This window comes from Dermochelys coriacea, chromosome 6 (genome assembly GCF_009764565.3).
Source record: "Dermochelys coriacea isolate rDerCor1 chromosome 6, rDerCor1.pri.v4, whole genome shotgun sequence".
Classification (NCBI taxonomy): domain Eukaryota; kingdom Metazoa; phylum Chordata; order Testudines; family Dermochelyidae; genus Dermochelys; species Dermochelys coriacea.
The window spans coordinates 128,133,946-128,157,667 of NC_050073.1; the positions used below are offsets into that span (position 1 = coordinate 128,133,946).

The following is a 23,722-nucleotide window of genomic DNA, read 5'->3' on the forward strand; positions in this document are numbered from 1 at the left end:
TGCATGTAAAGCTTAGCAAGGAAACACTATATAACTTTTTTAATATTCACTGCTCATATTTTTTCCAGTGCATGAAGGCAAATTCTTTTACTTAGTTTATGCCCGGGTGCATAGTAGCTGTTTGAATTACTTTATTTCCCTCAGCTGAAATTCAGTGTGCTGTGAAATACTCAATAATTTTGTGTTTATTGTGCTGTGTACATCCCACATACAGACCCTCTCTAATACGTAATTGTCTATTTTTCTATCTGAATTTATTATTTCATGCAGCTGGCTGTCAGGGAAGCAGAGAACTTAATAGAAATTCACTTTCTTTTTGTTGTCAATTTCCTCCACTAGAAAAATAAAACATTTGCTTTGGCCCCAGTGTGATATATGCTTGCTAGTCTGAAGGTCAGAGAAGTTTTTGAATGGCAATTAGCCAAAACTGCAACAACCCTCTCTGCGGGATTTATTTAGGGAAAACTTGGCACAATTTTCTCTCTTCTTTTTTCACATATTTTGTTTGCATTTTGTAGTTCTCTTACAGAATTGGAGACGCTTAATCCTAAGGAAAGTGAGAGCAAAAACTGGAACCATGGTCAAATGCATTATAATAGGGTGGCTTGCGATTTAGGGCTTGAGGCTAGCCAAAGGAGTGAGGCATGCCTGGGTTGAATGAGGATGAGGTAATTTCCAATAAAGGGCAGCAGTGAAAGGGGGACATGTTCAGGGAAACAAGGAACTGCTAGCAGCGAGTGACTCCTGGGACAGAGACTCCAGCCGGGTGGGGCCAGGGAGTGGCATTTAAAGTGGGAAAGGCCCCAGCCACAAAGGACTGGGAGTAGGGTGACCTGAGACTCCTAGGTGGAGCAGTTTCCACCAGGGAACCCTGGCATGTGGGATTGATACTACAGGCAGGAAAAGCTCGGGAGTCAAAAGGGTAAAATACGTGGATTTGATTTTCTTGGAATAAACCCAGACTCCCCAAGGAGGGGTGCTGTGAGTGGGCAAAAAGGGTGTGGGGGGGGGTTTAAGAAGCATTTGGAGGGAGAAATTGTGAGCAGGACACTGCAGAGGCCCCCCTTGGCAGGAGGGGTTGCAGGAGAGGTGGGGGCTGACTTCGCTGCATGCATAGTAAACCCTGCCCCACACATCTCTCTACCCATGCTCAGCTGAGGAAGCCGCTCCTCTGAGGCTAAAGAATGCAAGAGTCACTGGAGCAGGGGACAAGATCCTGGGTCTCCCATGGCCTGGGGGATGCTCTAATCACCAGGCTACATAATCCCCCACTCTAGGATGTGTTTTCCACCGCTCCCCCTGGCTCCTTGCGAGCAGTGCAGGTATCTAACCCCAAGAGAGGGTTTGCAACATAGCTTCCCAGGCAGAGGGTGGTGTCTCCCAGCAGCCAGGATTTAGACACATACAGCCAGAGAGGGGCTTAGCACAACCCCCTCTCGTTCGCTTAGGCATGAGGCAGATGTCCAGGAGCCGTGGCCTGCATGCTCAGAGGCAGAAACGCAGGCACCAAGGGAACTTTGACAGCAAAAACTTAGGCCCCAACTGAGTTTAGGTGCCTGCAGAGTTCAGCGGGAGTTTTTGGCATCACAAAAGTGGTGCCAAAACAAAGACTTAGAGTCCATGTCACCACAGGACCAGAGCAAAAATCAGGAGAGATCTTTGGCATAATTTGGGTACCGTTCTACACGTACTGCAGATTTGAAGGACAATTAGGGTGAGAAAGGATTTTGGGGTGATCCCCATAACTATGGGAAGTAGGGAACTCTGAGTTACCTTTGAAGGGGTTCATCCTTTCTCTAATTAATGTATTGTTGTAAAGTGACACCGTTGTGGCTCTGGGGTTGTGTATTCTATCATATCAAGCAATTGGTATTATTTTTGCTTTCCCTGAGCCCTTCGGCCATACTGTCCCTGCAGTATGATAGAAAAATGAGAACGTTCATAACTATGCAATGAATATTCATTAGTTGATATTTGCATGGACATCTCCTGCTTATGCAAATTTACAGGCATCAAAGCATTCAGAGGAGGTTTTTTAAAATGAGGTTCATGGCATTCTCCAAGGGGGAGAGAAGACGGATATCACAAAACAGTCGGAGAATGTAAAAGGTTCAAGAACAAAGGGGTGCAAATTGAAGCTAAGGAAAGATCAGGCCCTCAGGGAGTTTGAGCTCTTCCTTACACAGATGGTGACAGTCCATTCCAGACAATTATAGGCAGTGGCAGAAGCTTCAAAGGACAAATATATTTGCAAAAAGTGAGGAGAAAAAGATCGTTAAAGGATAATGGTTCCAGGTAGGTAGGTAGGTAAATTGATATTGATGGGCCACATGTTATCCTTCTGTTGCAGAATGTTGTCCCATTTATGGTATGGTGAGCCATAATTATATCATTTAGCTGTAGCGTTTATTATGCTAAGATAAATGACAGAGAAGTTTTTAAAAAAACAAATGTTCAGAAAACCCAGTCAACATCTTTGTTTCAGTACTGGGATGGTCGTCCTGCTTGTGCCATTGTTTTAATCAAACCAGCTTGTGTGTGCATTGGCTGGTAAGACACAAGTGTGACTCAAAAGCAATACCTGTTTTCAACAGCAGGTGTTTTAGGTTAGCAAATAGAGCTGAGAAAAAAATTGATGAATGTGGCCTCTTCCTTTGCAAATTGACCACAATACGTTTTTCAGTAAAAAGAAAAATCTTAATTTTGAACAGAAAATAAGTGGCCCTGAACCTGCAAACACTTACTCATGTGCTTACCTTTGCTACTAGTCCTATTGAAATCAAGGGAGGTGCTCACGGTTGTACAGTTAAGCAAGTGCATAGGTGCTTGCAGATCAGGACCTACATTTTCAGTGAATGATTCTTGGACTGGAAAGTGTCAGCAACTTGTGATATGCAATATGTGACGTTTGAGCTGTTCGGCTTTGGTTGCACATGCATGACGTATGCCATATTCACTATCTCTGACTGGACGAGGGTCGTTCCTAGAATCAGGTTGCTCATGTGAATTGGTTCAAAATATTCTTTCCCACAATAGCCACTGATATTTGTTTAAAGTTAGCTGCATCTGCAAATGTTCCTGCCTGTAAACACATTCACAGAATTTCCATTGAAAAACAGAAAACTCTTTGACAACCACAAAGTGATACTCTTTTAAAAAAAAAAAAAAATCAACCAAATCTTCACAGAAACATGTGGCAGAGTTAGCCCAGGTAGGCACTGCATGTTGTATCTATTCCATACAAAAGGGTGCATTAACACATTGCTAAAGTGCAAAGTGAAGTTCACAGATGCAGAGTTAAGCTTACGCGCCCTCTTTTTCCAAACCGCGGAGTCAATTCTCACTGTAATTTGCATGGCTGTTTCTTTCAGGCAATAACATGCTCAAAAGGCAAAATGTCTGTCCTAGGGACCAGAGAAGTTTCAATTCTAGTGCACACTAGTATGTTGCACATTCACTGGCCTGTGTGGACCTGCTGATGGGCATTAAAAGTTCCCAAATGCGTCTTAACGTTGTCCCATTTCAAACTGTACAAAATTAACACGCACTAGGGAACTTTGTGAGTGCACCAGCAAAGAGCACATAGACCAGCTAGAGTGCACCATGCCAGGATCACTAAAATGTACACTCCTCTCGTGTGGCCTAGTGCAACATGTAGACAAGCCCCTACAGTGCTGGGCTTGACATTGTTTATTTCTAATAAACGTCTGAATAAACCAAGTCACAACTAGCATGCTGTAAACGGCAGGAATGTAACATTGAAACCTAACTATAGCCACCTGAATTTTCTCTTTCTCAGGTAATGCCTGTTCTTGTAGTGAGAATACTTCCAGTTTCAAACATTCCCTCTGGTTTTAAGATGAAAGACCCCATGGAGGGACACAAAGTAGTGGCTGAGTTCCACAAATGAATCTGTGTAGGGGCAGGGTCCTTAAACATTTGTGCTTACAATTTAGGAAAATGTATTATTTTGGATACATTTTGGATTTTTCTTTTATTTTCACTTTCTGAAGAGGCATGTCTGATGCATAAATCATTGTAGTAAGTCTAATATTCACAGCCTGTATTTCTGATATTTTAAGGATTCACATGTTTGGGGGATTTTATAATAAGAAAATAAAAATGTCCTCAGTCAGACATGCATGTTGTTGTTCACAATAGCAAGTCCCAGAGTAGCAGCCGTGTTAGTCTGTATTCGCAAAAAGAAAAGGAGTACTTGTGGCACCTTAGAGACTAACAAATTTATTAGAGCATAAGCTTTCGTGAGCTACAGCTCACTAAATGCATCCGATGAAGTGAGCTGTAGCTCACGAAAGCTTATGCTCTAATAAATTTGTCAGTAGCAAGTCCCAAATCCCTGGCATTAAGTAATTTGCATTTCCAAGGCAGGCAGCCAAATGCACGCTTTTGAGGATGAATATGGATGGAGCTTTCAGTTTGGGGGTAACTGCACCAGTGGTCCCTTGTTGGTCGGCTCAGTGATGCCCCCTTAGGACTCAGGCCTCCAGGCATTACATTTATAGGCAGAGACCTGTGACTCTCTCCTGCCAGACCATGGAATTAGGCTGGGAGTCATTACCTACCCCAGAAGGCCTGACTGTCATCCAGTTTAGTCTCTCTCAGGGGCTAGGATACTATTATCAGTGACCAGCCAGCTTTCCCACAGCACAGCACATTTATTTTAGGACAAAAGCATTACAGAGGAAACGCACAAGGAAAGATATAAAATGTCTACATGCATAGTAAGCTCACCAGAGGCTGCCCATCTTCTGCATGGGGATCTGGTTGGAGACTAAGTCTTTCCAGAAGGGTTTGTTTCCTTGGTGAAAGGCTTTTGACAGCTTTCAGGGAGCCTCTGAGTTTAAGTTGATGCTTCATACAGTTTGGGGGACTTTTCACCAGCTTGCATGAGCAAGGGAGTGGCTCACAAAGTGAGCTCCTAGTTTTCAATCACAACAACACTGCGAACAACTAGTGTTCAATAGTCCACCTGATTGGAAAGTAAAGCACTCACTCTTGGAAAGTAAAGCAAAAAAGTATTTCCAAGCGTGATCAGCAATAGAACTTGGCTTGGTCTGGCTTCATGGATGATGGGTATATGAATCAACCATCCATCCTCCCTCCCACCCCCAGCTTCACCGAGAACGTGCCTTTTGATAGAAGCAGCAAGCTTTCCTTATGTGGTCTGCTGGGCCCTGATTGGCTGCTGCCACCTTCCAGGAATTCTTGCTGGTTCTATCAGCAAGGCCACCCTGAAGATCCAAAAATGACTGCCCTTCTCTTCTTAAAGGGGTGCTTCATGGGGTGGAGGTGCACTACAGTAGTGGGGTCTCTTGGCAGAAGGCAGCGAATGCCTGGCACACCCCATCACAGGTTTTTGTTTTCCCCAGGCTTCCTGAAAGGTTCAACAAGGTCACGTGCAGAGTCCTGCACTTAGGACAGAAGAATCCCATGCACCGCTACAGGCTGGGGACAGACTGGCTAAGTGGAAGTTCTGCAGAAAAGGACCTGGGGTTACAGTGGATGAGAAGCTGGATATGAATCAGCCGTGTGCCCTTGCAGCCAAGAAGGCTAACAGCATATTGGGCTGCATTAGTAGGAGCATGGCCAGCAGTTAGAGGGAAGTGATTATTCCCCTCTATTTGGTGAGGCCAGATCTGGAGTATTGCGTCCAGTTTTGGGCCTCCCACTACAGAAAGGATGTAGACAAATTTTAGAGTCCAGCTGAGGACAATGAAAATGATCAGGGGGCTGGGGCACATGATTTACAAGGAGAGGCTTAGGGAACTGAGGTTATTTAGTCTGCAGAAGAGAAGAGTGAGGGGGGATTTGATAGCAGCCTTCAACTACCTGAAGGGGGGTTCCAAAGAGGATGGAGCTCGGCTGTTCTCAGTGGTAGCACATGACGGAACAAGGAGCAATGGTCTCAAGTTGCAGTGGGGGAGGTCTAGGTTGGATATTAGGAAACACTGTTTTCTGGGAGGGTGGTGAAGCACTGGAATGGGTTCCCTAGGGACATGGTGGCATCTCCATCCTTAGAGGTTTTTAAGGCCTGGCTTGATAAAGCCCTGTCTGGGATGGTTTAGTTGGGGTTGGTCCTGCTTTGAGCAGGGGGTTGGACTAGATACCTCCTGAGATCCCTTCCAACCCTGATATTCTATGATTCTAGGACACAAGTAAAACTAGTCAGTGCTCCTCTTCACAGAGGGCAAAGTTTCAAACACTGTGTGTTTGCACAGTACCTATGCAGCCTTCATTGGATTGAAAGTACAATTAATTTAAGCCAATGGCTGACACTTTGTTTTTTTAAAAACAGTAAATAATAGTTCCCCTAGTTATGGCTTTAAAGTTTTTCAAATGGTATTTCAATATATAAATGGACTATTGTTTATGATATATTAATATTGTGTATGTATTAGTACATGGGTATGGGAAAACCACACTATGTAAAATAATTTTTATAGGTAGGGCCCTACCAAATTCACAATCCATTTTGGTCAATTTCATGGCCAGAGAGTTTTTTAATTGGTCAATTTCATGTTTTTAGATGTTTGCATCTGAAATTTCATGACGTTGTAACAATGGGGGTCCCAACCCAAAAATGGGCCATGTGGGGGTTGCAAAGCAGTTGTAGTAGGGTTGTGGGTTTGCCACCCTCACTTCTGCTGTGGAGCTTCCTGCAGACAAGGGAGGTGCCCAGAGGTGGGTCTGAACTCACCCTGCACGACTTTTCTCGGGGAAGGGGGAAGAGGAAGTCCTGTCCCACTCCAGTGGGGCCAGGCCTAGCAGCTAGGCTGAATGGTAGGAGCCCCCAGCCCTGCCTCCTCCCCTCAATAGCTAGATTTCATGGGGGAAGGTCTCATTTCACGGTCCATGACATGTTTTTAATGGCTGTGAATTTGGTAGTGCCTTATTTATAGGTGTAGTAGAACAAAAGTCAGCAATGTAAAAATAGATGAAAAAAGAAAATATACAAAGCAGCAATAAGAGATGTTACTCAGACAAGAGCAAGCAACAAATTTCCTATTGTACAAGTAACAATGAAATGTCGCTAAGGTAATGGTCACCCTCCCTCGTACAGACTAGGGAAGTGTCTGTACAATAGCAAATCAGAGTTTTCATTAGAGCACTTGCAGACAGTATAGGTCAGGGCCTACTTTCTGGGGGTGCTTTAATTTTTGAAAGCTCAGTATGTGGCAGGTTTAATGGGCCTGAATTTTCGAAGGGCTGGTTCTCAGCATGTTCTGAACATCAGGTCCCTTTAACGTGTCTCATGTTGGGCTCCAGGAGAACTAGTCAGGTTGCAAAATTTGTCACAAGCTTTCAAAATCTTCCCTAAGTTCTGTCTGTGAAATAAGAAAGTCCCCTGAGTGTGGTGGGGAGCTATCCTGAAAGTATTTACACGCCCAGTGACAAGGGCAGGGAGGGGAATGTAAAGAGAGTCTGTGCTCTGGGCTCGCTACTCGACTTAGCTGACTGGAGTAGGAGATCAGTCTTAAATATGAGACTCCTTCCTAGATAGTTGAAGCTAGAGTTTTCCAGAACCTTTTGAGGAATAATAAAGTTGCACCTAACCCCATTCATACCAGCTGAATCACTGGAAAAGAGAGGGCAAATATTCAGTAAGTGTCTCTTATCTAATTTGCTACAGCCAAGACCCACAGTCTGATGCCATTACATAGTGTTACCTCAGTGGTCTGAAGGTCTGAATGGCTAAGCATTAATAATGTATGATTTATTATTTAATATTCTGTGGCAGTCTCTTGTATCGTCGGACAGGAAGCAGTGACCCACGTCAGAACCTTTACTGAGAAAGTGCTGAGAAAGGTTTCAAGTGAAACGACCAGGCAGCTGGAAAAGAGGAGTCGTTTATGATATACTTTGCCTTACAGACCTCACAGGAACTGTGGTCAGTGTCAATATCTGGGAGAGCTCACCTCAAATGCAATGGTGGGAGATACTCTGTCTGCATCCTCACTGACTAGGCCTGAAATGACTGAATGTCTGCATGCTTTCTCCACAACAATATGCATGAGCTTTCTGGAGCATAGGTGCCCCAGAGGCTGTCACATGCAGGCTACACTCTGAGTTGGACCTCTCTTGGGAAGTCTTTAGCCCTGTGTGCCAAGGTTCGGGTAGGGAGGGATCCCATATACTCTCTGGGGGAGTACTGGCATGATCATCCCTTCTCAGTATCCATGGCCTGTGGGTCTCCCTCCCCCAGGGAAGCACAGATGGGAGGAGATGCATGTCCCATGAGATGGTGTCATTTTAGTGATAGCTGATTGTACAGTATCTGCCCTTTGAATTGAAGAGAGCCATTATTAATCCGCTAAGTTACTCAATCAGCTGGTTGAATGCTCTTCACTGATTATATTGCTTGATGTGTGACTTCAGTGGACATTGGGGATATAACTCTCAACTAATATTTTCTTTTCAGAACTAAGATCAGGACTTTTGACCTCCTGCATGGAGCAAGCCTTGTGCTGTCTTCCAATGCAGAGCAGCCTGTGGGAGCGCAGCAATTCTCTGGGAAAGGAGTTCCATGCTAGGTAGGAGACTGACTATGAACACCAGCTGCTGCTTCCTGACACAGCCCTTGAGGGGACCTATCTTGGAGGCTGGCGTACACTGTGGTTAGAGGCATTCCTTTCATCCTTATTGTCTTTTTTTATTGTGTGGGATATTCTTTTCTTGAGCTCTTTAGCACTGGTACATATACGTCAAGGCTTCCTGGACCATCCTATAAGCTATTCCTCTTCAAGCCAACATAAACAGTTGAGAACTTACAAAACTGGGGATGGCTCTGAACCAAAGTTCCAGATGAGTTCCTGTGACTATCTGAGTGGATGTTTCTCATAATCCAAACCTGGATCTGGATTTCATCGCTGGCCCTTATCTCTCTAATGGGTTAAATCACAACCTCCAGTCCAAAAGCCCCTGAAATTTAGAAGTGCTTGAAACCAGAATCTACGATAAACAGTTTAAATATATGCATGAAAAGTGGTTTGTGTGATTAGTAGGTTACATGTACTTCTTGCATTCCCTTTAGGACAGGCTCATTACAAAATAATTTGGAGTTGCTTTAGGCAGCTTTACCATAATTTTGGATTGCTTGTGTTGTAACCTTACTTAGTTCAAGTTAAATAGAAACTCATGGGTTTCACTAAAAGAGCAGGAAAAAGTGATAATTCAAAGGGTCGCATTCTCTTGTACAAACATCACTGAACAAAGTTTATGAAGGAAAAGAAATGGTTCCAGGTGCTCAGTAGCTCCGAGCTGACATTTCATGGTTGAGGAAGAAAGAATCAAAGGGTATAAACATTGTTCAGTTATCTCTTTCCATTCTGATATATCTGACATTTATATTTACTTTCTGGAAAATCAGAAGCATGGAAGAAATTATTGAGAGGTGCCTAACAACCAAGTGTCTCGTGTGTGATGAAATGAAATAATTAAATATTGCTTACTCATTTTTAATTAGATTGCATCAGGGCTCTACAGTTCAGATATCTATGTTCTCAGATGGGAAGCACTCAAACAGAGCTTTCTGTCCCAATTTTCAATTAATTTTCTTCAAAAACTATTTTCATGAAATAGTATATTGTACCTTCAAGAAATGATTTTTGATATGCAGATTACTTGAAAATAAAGCAATTGAAATCACTTATCATAGGTAAGCTTTGGAATGGCTATCTCTATTGTGGCTCAAGCCCCAAGCTTATTATTATTTTAATTGCATGTAATAAAAAAATTGTCATTAGAGATGATTTGGAAATGAGAAGGGGTGCCCTTTTTTTTGCTGCTTTATGATATATAAAAAAGCCTGAACTTAAATTACTGTTCTGGGGAAGGTACTTAAATCTGCCCATTATTTTAGCTTTGTATTTCAAATATATAATATCAGGACTATAAAATCTTCCTTGCTTGTATTCCCTGCTTTTTACTAGAAAACTGGAAAAAAGGAGTTTTTTAAGCCTTTAGTTGAAAGGGTGTGGGTGTGAATATTTCACATGTAGAGTGTTTCTCCGAAATGTATATTAGTAGTCTGAGTTAAATCAGTGTTAACCAAAAACAGACTTTCAAAAGTCTGAATAAAAATCTCTTTCAACGAATTTCAGTTTCTTGTGATGTCACCCCATTAATTTTCCACTCCACAAAGGACTCCTCTAGGTAAAGTACTGGCTCATGACTTGGAAGGGGGGTTCATGGTTTCGTTATACATTATAGAGAAACAAGGAAGTAAAGAGGCAAAACTCCTTATATCCCCTTCATGCTACACTTAAAGCTATAAGTAAAAAAGTTACTTTACTGGACTTTGAATATCTCCATAGTAGTGATACTTTCTAGATATATAAGAACAGTTGGTTTGACCAATTCATGGTTTTAAACACATTTTAATCTTATTATATAGTTGACACATTTTCCTTTTATTCATTTCTTTGGGAAATGTCTAGTCACTCGTTAGACTTTATACTTTGTTCTAATTCTTCCTTCACTAAAAAATCCTCTCTCATTCACAATCTTGTAATATCCCTCTGGCAACCACAGCCATTGCTTACATGGAATAGTAATGTTAGGAAAAATGTATACATCTTTCACAGCTCTCTGTAGACTGCTAGCAAGTGCTCCATGGGCTTCAGTGAAAGCCTGTCCTATACACATCTGCAACTACTTCAGATTACCATCTGCAAAAAGAAAAGTGATACAGCAGAAGCATCACTCTATGGAGAGTCCTGTCATCCTAAAGACCACAAGTCATGCATTTTCCAACATAACATGCAAACCTTGACTTTAGTATGTCCATTTCACACACAAAAACATTCTATTACCTCCCAGAGTCTCACAAATAAACATCACAAAAGGTATAGCTTACAACTAATACATTAATCTATTATAAGAGCTAGGTATAAGAGACTAAGACCTGATAGGTAATAGGTTAAAAAAATAACTTAAGCTTTAAAGCTGAAATGCAAGAAACCTATAGGCTTAGCCCCATAAGATATTTAGTTTAGCCAAATTAGGCCTTAGGATTTAGGATAATTTAACCATATTATAAAGATAAATTAGTTTAAGTAAGTTAATAATACATCTGATGAGCTTATGTCTGTTTGTTTGTATGCTGATGATTTGAAAAATAACTGTTGAGTTTGGATAATAATGCTCTAAGAGATCAGTAGACACCACAAAATAACCGTGGGTAGCCAGAGTGAAATGTTAAAGGCTTCCTTAACATAACAACATGGTGATCAGGTGACATAAATGTTCGTAAGTTAAAAGATCTACTTGGTGTATCAGGTGAAGACCTTCCTTCCCCCCCCGCCCCATTAACATTGGTATAAAACTCCCAAAGATGGACATGAGGGGGTTCAACCCTCATGCATATTAATGAGCTTTGGTGGGCATATGCATAAATTATAAATAGAAGATGGCTGGAGGTATTTGTTTCCTGGAGTCATCCTTTCCTGACCTCAGCAGGAGCCAGCCCCTCCACTCCAATTCAGGTGTCCATGTGGAGATGCAAGTGTGAAAGAACTGGAAATACTGGGGCTGGACACTTTGGATTTTGTAATCATTGCAATCTATGTGACAGTTATATTAATTGTGCTTTTCTATATGATGAGACTTTTAATCAAGTTACCTCTGATGATATCTGATTGTTGTTTCTCACATGCTCTTCAAGTCTCCAACTACAATGCTAACACACATGGTGGAGTGAGCCCAATGTTTTAAATACTGAAGTAGCCATGGAGAACAGACCTTTGCTAATACTATGGTTTAAAGGTGTCATCAATATTATTCAATACCATAAAGGCTTACAAAGGAGAATAGTTCAAGTGAACATCCATGTGGACACACAGATGAGAATACTCTGATTTTTCAGGCACTTTCATGTTCTGCCAAATCCAGAAGTCTCATCTGTGAAAGTGCCATCATTTCTCAATTACAAGGGACTTGATTTAACTTTAAATGTACGGCTTCCCCAAGATTGGAGGTTCTCATCTCACCATTGGAATACCAATTTCCTCACTCTCTGGGCTTTTGGCACACCCTCAGTGGAATATGCTCGACCCATGCTGCTCTGGATCTAGCATTCTCCAATGAATACATTCTCCAATGGTGACTACACCAATACATCAGAACTGTGGAGGATTTTAACTCTAATAAACTGCCTTTCCTTCTATGAGAGCTATAGCCCAGGGCTAATGTTCTACTCTTGATTGCTTTAACCAGAATTTATCTCCCTCTTCTCTCTGTTGCTGAACTCTGTCACCACTCACTGGGCAAAGGAAAATTCAATTTGCTTTTTCTTTCCCTCCCACCATTTAGGAGCTTCCCTTAACCATAACCCAAACTTTTCTCTCTCAGCTAGCAACAATGTTATGAATGTTACTTTCCAGGTTTCCATTTCCTTTGAGCCTTTGCTTCTGACCTGTTGATTCCCACTCGCCATTCAAAGAGCTTTGTCATAGAACCTTGTAAAGTTAATGGGTGTTTTAATGTAGACTTCAATGGCAGCATGATTAGACCCTAACTGACTGGTAAATGTCCCCTTCTACACCATATCTAACAGGCTATGGATGGCTTACTTCCTTCTGAGCTTCAGCCAGACAGTAAATCAAGGCTTCCCAAAGCTGGCAAGCCCACTACATTCCAGAACAAACCCAGTGGAACATTCCTTCCTGACCGTGTTAGAGGTCAGCCTGACACCAAGGGTGAAACCACATTGGCTGCACTGGAATTGCTCCTTAGGGACACCAGTGAGAACAGAATCGGGACTTGACTGAAAGTCAGGAGGACATGACACCTCTATTCTACCACCCAAGGCTGCCCCCAACTCAGGCTTAGCAAGTATCACTAATTAAAGGAACAGAGCCCCTAATGCAGGCAAGTTGAGAACACATATAATTGGAATGTCATGGTTACCTGGTATGTTCAAAGATATTGGGTCTCTTGTTGATAATGGTAACCATAAAAATAACTTCCTATCAGTGTGCATGATGATGCCTGTTACAATAGGGAACACTTTCAGAAATGGGTCTGTCTTTTTCCACACTTATGCAAATGTTTTATTTATGTTTCCCTAGTTACATTGGATGGTAATTCAGGAAGACAGCATTCTAGATAATTTACATAATGAGAGAAAATTCATTAGGGATATTAATTTCACTCTCGGCCTTTCTGATTTGGAGAAGGGGGTCAAAGTGTATAGCATAAAATCAAACAAGGGATGTTTTAGGCCAATTTTTTGATCAAGACAAACTATCTTCACTTTTATTCTACAGTGAGAAGGAAACACCAAACAACTGAAATAAGAAATTGGGTTAGAAAAGTAAGTGCAATATGTAGCCGAAGGGACTTCTTTAAAAGAGTTTTTGGCTTCTTTTGTGAGCAATATATTGCAATTATTTACATGAACCTGAATTTAGCATCAAAGACTTCTCGCTACAACCTCAGTTTATAAATCTGGTAAAAATCATATGGGGTTCCAGTTTAAAACACTCACTAGTGAGGATATTGTCATGACTGGAACTTGCTTTCCCCTTGGTCTGAAATAGATTGTATTTGGTAACTTTGAAAAGACGTGTGGTAAGGGTCTCTGGGGAAGGTTGGGGGTATGCTTCCTAGATGATACAGGCCATTGGTAGCTGTCTGGCTGGTCAATTTGTTGTACAACTAATTTCAGTGCTGCTAAGGTTTAATTTAATGGCATTTATTGTATGATTAATAGTGAAGCTGGGGGAGGTCAGACTATTTGTTCATATTAAGTATTACAGAAGTGCCTAGAGATCCCCGCCAAGCCCAGGACCCCATTGTGCCATGACTTACAGAAATGCAACTCAAGGAACAGGCCTGCCCCAAAGAGCTTATAGTGCAAATAGAGAAGACAGACAAAAGATGAGAGCAAAGTAGAGGCACAAAGAGCATGCCTGGCTTAAGGCCACATGCTGCAGGTCAGAGCTAGGAGTAGAACCCAGGTGCTCTGAATCGCAGCCCAGTGCCCTTCTGCTATACACTCACCCAAAGCAAATCCACTGGTAAGACAGTTTAAATGCATAGGTTCATGCAGCATATCAGAGCAATGGCTTTCTTCTTACTATTGCAACCAGCAAATCACCCAAAACTCGGCAAAGCCTGTCAACTGAAATAGAGAATTCGTAGATTCCAAAGCCAGAAGGGACCGTTGTGATCACCTAGACCAGAGAACTTTCCCCACATAATTCCTAGAGCAGATCTTTTAGAAAAAAACATCCGGTCTTGATTTTAAAATTGCCAGGGATGGAGAATCCACTACCACCCTTGGTATATTGTTCCACTGGTTAATTCCTCTCACTGTTACAAATTTATACCTTATTCCACTTTACATTTGTCTAGGTTCAACTTCCAGCCACGAGATCATGTTACATCTTTCTCTGCTAGATTGAAGAGCCCATTATCAAATATTTGTTCCCCATGTAGGTAACTATAAACTATAGACACCGCTTCACCTTCTCTCAGTTCAACTAAATAGATTGGGTTCCTTGAATCTATCACTATAAGACAGGTTTTTGAATACTTTAATAATTCTTGTGACTCTTCTTTGAACACTTCACAATTTATCAACACCCTTTTTAAATTTTGGGCACCAGAACTGCATATGCCAGTTGCACCAGTGCCAAATACAGAGGTAAAATAACCTCTCTGCTCCTGCTTGAGATTTCCACAGTTATACATCCAGGGATCGCATTAGCCCTTTTGGCCACAGTGTTGCACTGGGAGTGGTTGTGATGATTGGGCCTACAAATGTTCCCTAACTGTGAACTCAACTGTAAAAAGTGAACAACAGTTTATAAACTGTTACAATTTCCTGTAACAACAAATCTTGATGGGTGTGACAAGGTGCGTTTGCCCTGCACTGATACTACAAGGGTTAACTCTACTCTTTGGGCCAAGGAGGCCACGTCCCCCTCGGCCCTGCAGGGCATGCTGTGGATGGAGACCAGGTATAAAAGGGAGCAGCCCAGCTCATTTGGGGCTGACTGCTGAGGGGGGAGGCCGCTTGCTGTAGGCTCCAGTCCGAGAACTGCCGAGGCCCAGACAGCGGAGGCCGGAGACACCAAGACCCTGGGCAATGCTCAATCTACTGCGGACACCCAAAGAGTGATGGAGCCACACGGGCTGAGGAGCCTACGGACTTTGGAGAGGCCAGGACCACTGCACCAGGGACAGGGTAGGAAGTCGCTCGGGGCCATTAGGTCATTGTGCCGCGTGGTGTCAGCGTGTTTCTGATGGATGTCCCGCTGACCCTGTGGTGAGCACTCTTGCCACTGCCAGGGCCCTGGTGGAGCAGAGAGGCCCTGGGTCCCCCTACCTGGATGCTCCCTACCCCTGGGTGGCATCCCACTCCCCCTAACCGGCCATTAGGCCCCGCAGCCCTGAGGGAGAAGGCAGTCGTACTGACTTTGACCCCCTACCACGCTAATCTGAGACAAGGGGTGATCGTATGGAATCAGCTGTGGGGAATTATTGCTCTCACCCTGTCCCAAGAAGGCACAAGGGCGTGCTTGCCCCACGACAATGACAAATGGTAGGAAAGCAAGACAGAGTGAGTTTGTCTGAACAAAAAGACCTACTGATGCAACTCAAGAATGATATTAAGACCATGCCAGGTGAAAGTCAGTGAACTAAAATTGGTGTGTCAGAAATTACGCCTCATTGGTGGTCAAAATAATGAGCGGATGGGCTATTTCACCCATTGCTCTTTTTTGGGGGGGTCCATAGAAAAACAGATATTTGGAAAAAAATGACTACACAGCAAGCATCACAATTGTGACTTCCATCTTCACCATCTCCTGGGACCCCAAATCTTGTTTCCAACTGTTTGATTTTTGGACAGTGACTGGGTTATGTTAATTCCTTTAACTCTTTGGGCTCATATAGTCTATCTAAACTAGTATTACAGATCTCAGGTTCAGATGATTATCCACCAGCGCTTCAATTTTTTTTCCAGTCATGCTTCCCAAGATAGCACCCCCCATGCTGTGAGTATGGCCTACATTCTTTGTTTCCTAGACGGTTACATTTACAGTTAACCCTATTAAAATGCCTATTGTTTGCTTGTGCCCAGCTTACCAAGCAATCCAGATCGCTCTCTCTCAAAGACCTGTCCTTTTAATTATTTACTACTCCCGCAAATTTGTGTCAGACTTTAGCAGTGATGATTTTGTATTTCTTTCTGGGTCACTAATAAAAAATGTTAATAGTGAAGGATGAAAACCAATCCCTGTGGGACTCCCAGTGGAAACACACCTGCTTGATGATAATTTCCCATTCACAATTACATTTTGAGACCTATCAGTTAACCAGCTTTTAATCCATTTAAAGTGTGCCACTTAATTTTATATCATTCTAGCTTTTTTATCAAAATGTTATGTAGCACCAAGTCGATTGCCTTACAGAAGTCTAAGTATATTACAACAATACATTTACCCTTATGAACCAAACTTGTAATCTCATTAGTAAAAGATATCAAGTTGAGTTTGACAGGATCTATTTTCCATAAACCCATGTTGATTGGTATTAAGTATATTACCCACCTTTAATTATTTCTTAATCAGGTCCCATATCAGCCGCTCCATTATCTTGTCTGGGATCGATGTCAGACTGACAGGCCTATAAATACCCTGATCAGCCTATTTACCCTTGTAAATTTGGTATAACATCAGCTTTCTTCCAGTCTTCTGGCACTTCCTCAGTGTTCCAAGACTTCTTGAAAATCAGCATCAATGATCCACTGAGCATCTTATCCAGCTCTTTTAAAACTCTAACTTTTAGCAGCTGCAGTTTAACATCCTCCTGAGATACTAGTGGAATGGAAAAAGTATTATCCTCATCATATGATATGACTACTGTTAGGGGGATTTCCCTAAGAAAACTTATCCATAGCTCTGACACCGCACCCCCCTCCTCTTTCTTAGCAGGCATAATTATACCTGAAGTGCACACCCTTGGTCCAACCCTTTACAATTTATGGTCATGTTCTGTTTTGGGGGGTCATGAGTCTGGGGGCTTCATACCAACTTTTTTGTATCCCATTGGAGAGTTAAGCAGTGAGGTCTTCGGGCCAAGGCTGGGCTTTTCTTTGGCTTTTAGTGTGTTTTATGCCTCCCCACCCCATTTCCCTTTCCCCTCCCTACCGGTTGCTTGACCTTGGCTTGAGAGAGGCACCAGGGAGACTTCCAGTGTACGCTCGTATATTACACTCCCACCATACCCAGCAACATTTTAGCTCTATCCCTTATCTTTTTGTATTATACTAACAAACCCATCTGGCTGGGCAGAAGCAACATGCAGGGTCTTTATTCAGACATATTATTAAGGATATAAGAGTATCAAAAATCAAACACAAAATTCTATCCCAGGCTAACAAATAGACCTATATATTAACAACTACATCATCTATTTTTGTAGGACTGTACTGGGTTTTGGATATCGGTAGCTGAGAACCAAACATGGCTCTAAGAAGTATTGTTTTTTATGACAGGTTTCAGAGTAGCAGCTGTGTTAGTCTGTATTCGCAAAAAGAAAAGGAGTACTTGTGGCATTTGTTAGTCTCTAAGGTGCCACAAGTACTCCTTTTCTTATTGTTTTTTATGTAGTGGATAGTCTCTTTGACTCCCAGCACATCTACTGTGTCAGTCAGAGTGGTATTTATCTATATATCTGTTGTTGTAGCTTGAAGGGGATAAAGAAGGTTTGAGTCATGAGACCTCATGGGAAAATTAAATAAAATATGCATTTTGCTTTCAGTGCCAGTTTCATGGCATTAGAATCAATGCTGTAATTTCAGCAAGGGGAATGCAGGGTGAAAGCTTGTGGATGTTCCACTTGTTCAAAATTAAAAAGAAAATAAAAACATAAGAAACCTGTGAATAGAAAAACAAACTCTTATTTGCCCTTCCCATCCGTGGTGTTGAGCACTTTCCAATAATACAAGTGTCTTTGGCATTTGCGTTGTATAAGACCATCTTGACTCCAGGTATCTTTGTGCTAGCAAACCTAAAATCCATTTTAATTACATTTTAGGAAGAAAATATCTTAGGAAAGCACTGGTGACCTCTGGCTCAGAAGAACCTTTAACTTTCATTCAGCATTCAGCAGTGATAACAGTTATAGTCTGTCTCCTGGGAAATTGAGGCTGCGTTCTTGGACATACAGCTATGTGTCACTTTCAGAAATGTATTTCATCTGCTTACCCAGGGTGCTGTCATAAGATCTATGTCTAATGCTCTTTACAAATTGATCTAATCTACCTTTCTCAGAGGTAAGTTTAGGAGAGCTGCTGTTGTGCCGGTGTGTGTCAAAGCCATATTACATCTAATCATTTTGACAAGTCTTAGAAAAATACTCACCTTCAGCTATTTTCCAGTCATATTATAGATGGGGCTAGTAGCAACACCTGTGATCAAGGTTCCCTGACATTTCCCATTATCAGACCCTGTTTTCAGTTACTTATAATTTTGAGAAACTTCAGCCATTTGGGTTGAAATTTTACATGCTGGGTGTTGGGCTCAGGCTAAATTGTTTTGGAAATTTTCATTTCCGAGAATAACATTAAGGAAAAATACATTGTTTTGCCCATGTTAAAAAAAATCTGGTGACCTTCTTTTTGAACAGTTCTAGCAACCTTATGCTTTGGAGCAGGGACTTGAAATTTGTCAGCTGGGTAGCCTTTGTGGGGGGTGGACTCTGTGAAATCCATCCAGATCTGGCCTAATTATAAAGCCTCTGAAAAATTGCAGCTTCCACACTCTCAGTTGAATCTTCTTAGATTTTAGCTAAAATCCTCTAACGTTCTGTCCACACTGAGCATGCTCCAGACGGGGATAAGCAGTACTTTCCTTGTCATGTACCAGGTCCAGGGACTGGAACTGAGAGCAGGGAGCCTTTCTCTCCTGCACTCTCAATTCCCCCTGCTGCACTCAGGCAGTGAGCAGAGGAAGCTGCCTGAGTGAAATGCAGAAGGGACAAGAGCTGGAGCTGCGGCGGACTGGATTGTGGCAAGGAGCCTTGTGGGGACTAGACTGGGACTATAGGGTGGCGGCAGGGCAGGGGGAGGTTGAGAGTAGCCTGGGATTGGGAGCCAGGATGGGGGCTGAGACAGGCAGGGCAAGGAGAACAGGACTGAGAACCAGTAGGGGAGATGGGGGAAAGATCTAATGGGGAGCCTGTGGAATCTTAATTCAGCCCCTTTGTGTTACATGATCATATACTGGTTTTTAACACAGGAAAGCTTAATTCTGGCATTGTCTGGTTTTCGCATGCCTTAGTTTGCACCCTTAATGTTCTTTGTATGTAATAAAATACATAGGGTGAGATCCAGGCCCCACTGAAGCCCATGGGACCTGGATTTCATTCCTAGGATTTACAACCCACTGGCTTGTGGAGGCGGGGTGGCTCAGATAACAAACATCAGTAGGAGGAACTCCTTTTTCTCCTATCCCATTACTACAAGGTAATCACCAGCTCTGTTTTGCTGGGCATGCTGTGGTAAGCCCTGGGCCTGATTCTAATCTCAGGTGTAACTGTTTTGAAAATGAGTCTCTCCACTGATTTGAGAGAGATTTCTCTGGATTTGCTGTGTGGTTGCTGAGATCCGAAGCTTGCCTTTTAGGGTTCTCTTTAGTAAAGATCCCTTTGACCCCAGTGTGGTGTTTTCTCCAAATTTGGATCCTTGAGCTAAAGTAAATGTAAAGATTTTGTTCCGCTTTATAGAAGATCTGCTTTTGCCTTGCCAAATGTAATGAGCGATAGAAACTTATTGCCATTCTGGGTTTCTCTGGTGTGGTTTTGTGTGTGTGTGTATGTATGTGTGTGTGTCTTTTTTTTTGCTGGTTATTTGCATTAATTTGCTAAGGTTGACCATCACAATTTACCTTTGCTTTGACTCTGAAGCTCACTTCTGAACTTTCCACTGTAGGTGGGAACTGAGCCTCTGAACACGTTTGCCAGTGCTTTACTCTAGCTTTATGTTGCAATGTCAGTAAGCTTTAGTTCTTTCATCTCCTGAAATTCTTGTGTGCTGGGGAGTGTCTGCCCCATCTGTGTGTGACCCAGAGAAAGGATAAACCCTGCACAAGAGAAGACTGCTGTCTCTGAAGTACTGGAGAGAAGAGCTGGTAGCTATAACTGCTAGTGCAGACAGTTGTGCCTCCTGAGTGGAGCGAGACAGAAGATGGAAGCTTCTAGAAGGGGACAGAAGGGTTTGTAGGAAGCAAGGGGAGCTTGTCTCTAACCTCCTCATGTGCTGAGAGACTCCTGGATCAAGCACCAGCTACATGACAAGAGTAATGGGGGATATAACCCCTGCCTGCAACATGTTGATGCCAGATACTGGAACCGCAGGGAGTCTTGTTCCTTTCTTGTCTCCCTCCAAGGAGGCCCTCGACTGAATGAAGCTGCCAGTGTTCGTTTTGTGCCACTCAACAGAGGGCTTTTCAATCTAGCAGATAAAAGTTATAACAAGATCCAATAGTGGAAGTTGAAGCTAGACAAATTGAGACTCAAACTAAGAAGCAATTTTTTATCTGTGAGGGTAATTAACCACTAGAATAGTTTACCAAGATCTATGGTGAATTCTCTATCACTGGCAATTTTATAGTCAAGATTGGATATTTTTCTAAAAGATATTATCTAATTCAAACAGGAATTAAATCTATGGCCTGTGTTATGTAGTAAATCAAATTAAATGATCATAGTGGTTTCTTCTGGCTTTATAATCTATGAAATGGATATCAACTGTCCTTTGTAAAAACAGTTTATATGCTCCTTTATGCCACATTTTGTAGTCAGCTAAATAGAAAAAGGAGATGTACAAGGGTATTCTGAGAAAAAGATAATGATCTGTCAAGACTTTAACAAAGACGTTGGAGGAGAACTTTTACAGTCAGAGTAAAAAGAAAATGGCTAGAAATAGGCCAAAATATTTTATTAAGCAGTGCTTAAAATTAAAGATAGAGACCTACTGCACCGCTTCGGTGATCTGAATCTGACAGTTGTGAATCAATGTTCCTGCCAAATAGACAGAGATATCAAGACATTGGGAGAAAATACATGTGTGTTGATCAAGAAGGTCATTTCTGCATAGCAACCAATATGATAACAGATAGGGACATATATTGACCACAGATTTTTCAATAATTTTGTTTTAAGTATTCCAAATCTAATGAAAGTTCCAGTATGTCTGTTTTTACTGTAGAGGGAATAGTTAAAATTTATCCAATTAATATATCCTTTTCTTCCTTCCCAATCGAACTTCTCTCCCACCCCCAAATCCTATTCATGAAATGTCAATAAGAAGATTATGATTTCCTCAAATGTATTCAGTACTCAGCAAAGCTTCACTTCTTATTCTAGAGCAGGTTCATTTATATTTCAAATTTAAGTGATTGATTAGTTGCCATGTGGTATAGGATAGCTCAAACTTATATATGCCCGCCAAGGACTTTTCCATCCACCCTAGGATTGCATGGCATTCAGTGCAGGGGCTGTGGGTGCGAATCACAAAGGTATTTAGGCAACAAATGTCCCTTGATTTCAATAGGAGTTAGGCACATAATTAATTTTATGATTCCTGCCCTCGGTCTTCACCTGTTTCTGCTAAGTGCTGTGCTTCTGGATAAAGAGGAAATAACTTTGGTTCCTGGTTCCTGTTTGAAAGGTGTTTCAGTTCCAACTCTCGGGTCATGTCTTGTTAGACTTGCCTCAATTATTTTTGAAGAAATTATGAAGATAAAAATATTGGATGAAAGAACTGATTTGCAGGCTCATAGGAAACAAGATGGGATCAGACAGCAAGAATGTGTCTGTGGTAAAACATCCATCATCTTAGAAATGGTCTTTACAGTACAGTCAAGGCCACCCCTTGACTTTCGACTAGCAGCCTGTGGGGAGGTGAATGCTTTCCAACGTCCCCTGTTTTTCTCCTACCTCTGATTCAAATTAAAAATATATTTTTGCCTCTCTATTTTGAGACCTGCTTCTAACACCAGAAACTAGCCCAACATGGCAGAAAAGACTCTCCTTTGCTCTGATACCTGCAAAAAACATGACAATGGTCAGGCTGCTGGTGTGCAGAGACCAAAGTCTATTGTACTGACTAATACAGTCTTGTTGTTGACTTGCACGGTCCCGTCCGTCTGTATCAGCCTGTGGTCTCTTGTCTCAGACATGGATTGTGAGCTCTTTGGGGGAGAAGCCTCTTCTTGATCTGTTTGTACAGCGCCTGGCACAATGGGCTGCTGGTGCATGATGAGGGCTCCTAGGCATTATGGGAATACAAACAACAACATACGGTGTCAGTACCCACAGTGAACTGGCACCAATGTGTAGGTTGACCTGCTGTTCTGTCTGCTGCTATGTGCATTTCTGCTCCAAGTTCATCACTAATATTTTCTTCACGTACCCAACCTTCCTCCAATGGCTTCTCCAAGCCAGCAAACCTCTCTTCAGTCTTATACAGCAGCCAGCTCGTCCTCATCCAAGCCACAGGTTCTTTTCTTGTCCATGTTCATCTTAAGTGATCACTCTCCTTACAGTGTGTATGGTAACACCCATTGTTTCATGTTCTCTGTGTATATAAATCATCTCCCCACTATATTTTCCACTGAATGCATCCGATGAAGTGAGCTGTAGCTCACGAAAGCTTATGCTCAAATAAATTTGTTAGTCTCTAAGGTGCCACAAGTACTCCTTTTCTTTTTGTTGGGAAGGTTTCTCAAGTCCAGGAAGTTTAGGCAGGAGGGAGTGGGGGAGAGAGAACCAACCATTCAGTGCAATCTAGATGGAGCTAATATCAGTTGGGTGCAAAACAGGTTGGAACACCGTTCCCAGAGAGTAGTTATCAGTGGTTCACAGTCATGCTGGAAGGACATAACGAGTGGGGTCCTGCAGGGATCAGTTTTGGGTCTGGTTCTGTTCAATATCTTCATCAATGATTTAGATAATGGTATAGAGAGTACACTTATAAAGTTTGCAGACCATATCAAGCTGGGAGGGGTTGCAAGTGCTTCGGAGGATAGGATTAAAATTCAAAATGATCTGGACAAACTGGAGAAATGGTCTGAAGGAAGTAGGATGAAATTCAATAAGGACAAATGCAAAGTACTCCACTTAGGAAGGAACAATCCGTTGCACACATACAAAATGGGAAATGACTGCCTAGGAAGGAGTACTGTGGAAAGGGATCTGGGGGTCATAGTGGACCACAAGCTAAATATGAGTCAACAGTGTAACGCTGTTGCAAAAAAAAAGCAAACATCCTTCTGGGATGTATTGGCAGGCGTGTTGTAAGCAAGACAAGAGAAGTAATTCTTCCTCTCTACTCCGCACTGATTAGGCCTCAGCTGGAGTATTGTGTCCAGTTCTGGGTGCCACATTTCAGGAAGGATGTGGACAAATTGGAGAAAGTCCAGAGAAGAGCAACAACAACGATTAAAGGTCTAGAAAACATGACCTATGAGGGAATGTTGAAAAATTTGGGCTTGTTTAGTCTGGAAAAGAGAAGTCTGAGAGGGGACATAACAGTTTTCAATTATGTAAAAGGTTGTTACAAGGAGGAGAAAAATTGTTTTTCTTAACCTCCTAGGACAGGACAAGAAGCAATGGGCTTAAATTGCAGCAAGGGAGATTTAGGTTGGACATTAGAAAAAATTTCCTAACTGTCAGGGTGGTTAAACGCTGG

The 23,722-nt window shown here is 42.2% G+C and overlaps 1 long non-coding RNA gene across 1 annotated transcript in view; it reads left to right on the forward strand.

Moving 5' to 3' along the window:
- The window catches only part of LOC119857761, a 36,623-nt gene extending 26,516 nt beyond the window's left edge, over nt 1–10,107 (forward strand). Inside the window, exons 2-3 of the long non-coding RNA XR_005293690.2 lie at nt 7,760–7,909; nt 8,441–10,107. This is a non-coding gene — a long non-coding RNA (uncharacterized LOC119857761). The remainder of the gene's footprint in view (nt 1–7,759; nt 7,910–8,440) is intronic.
- The last annotated feature ends 13,615 nt before the right edge of the window (nt 10,108–23,722 follow it).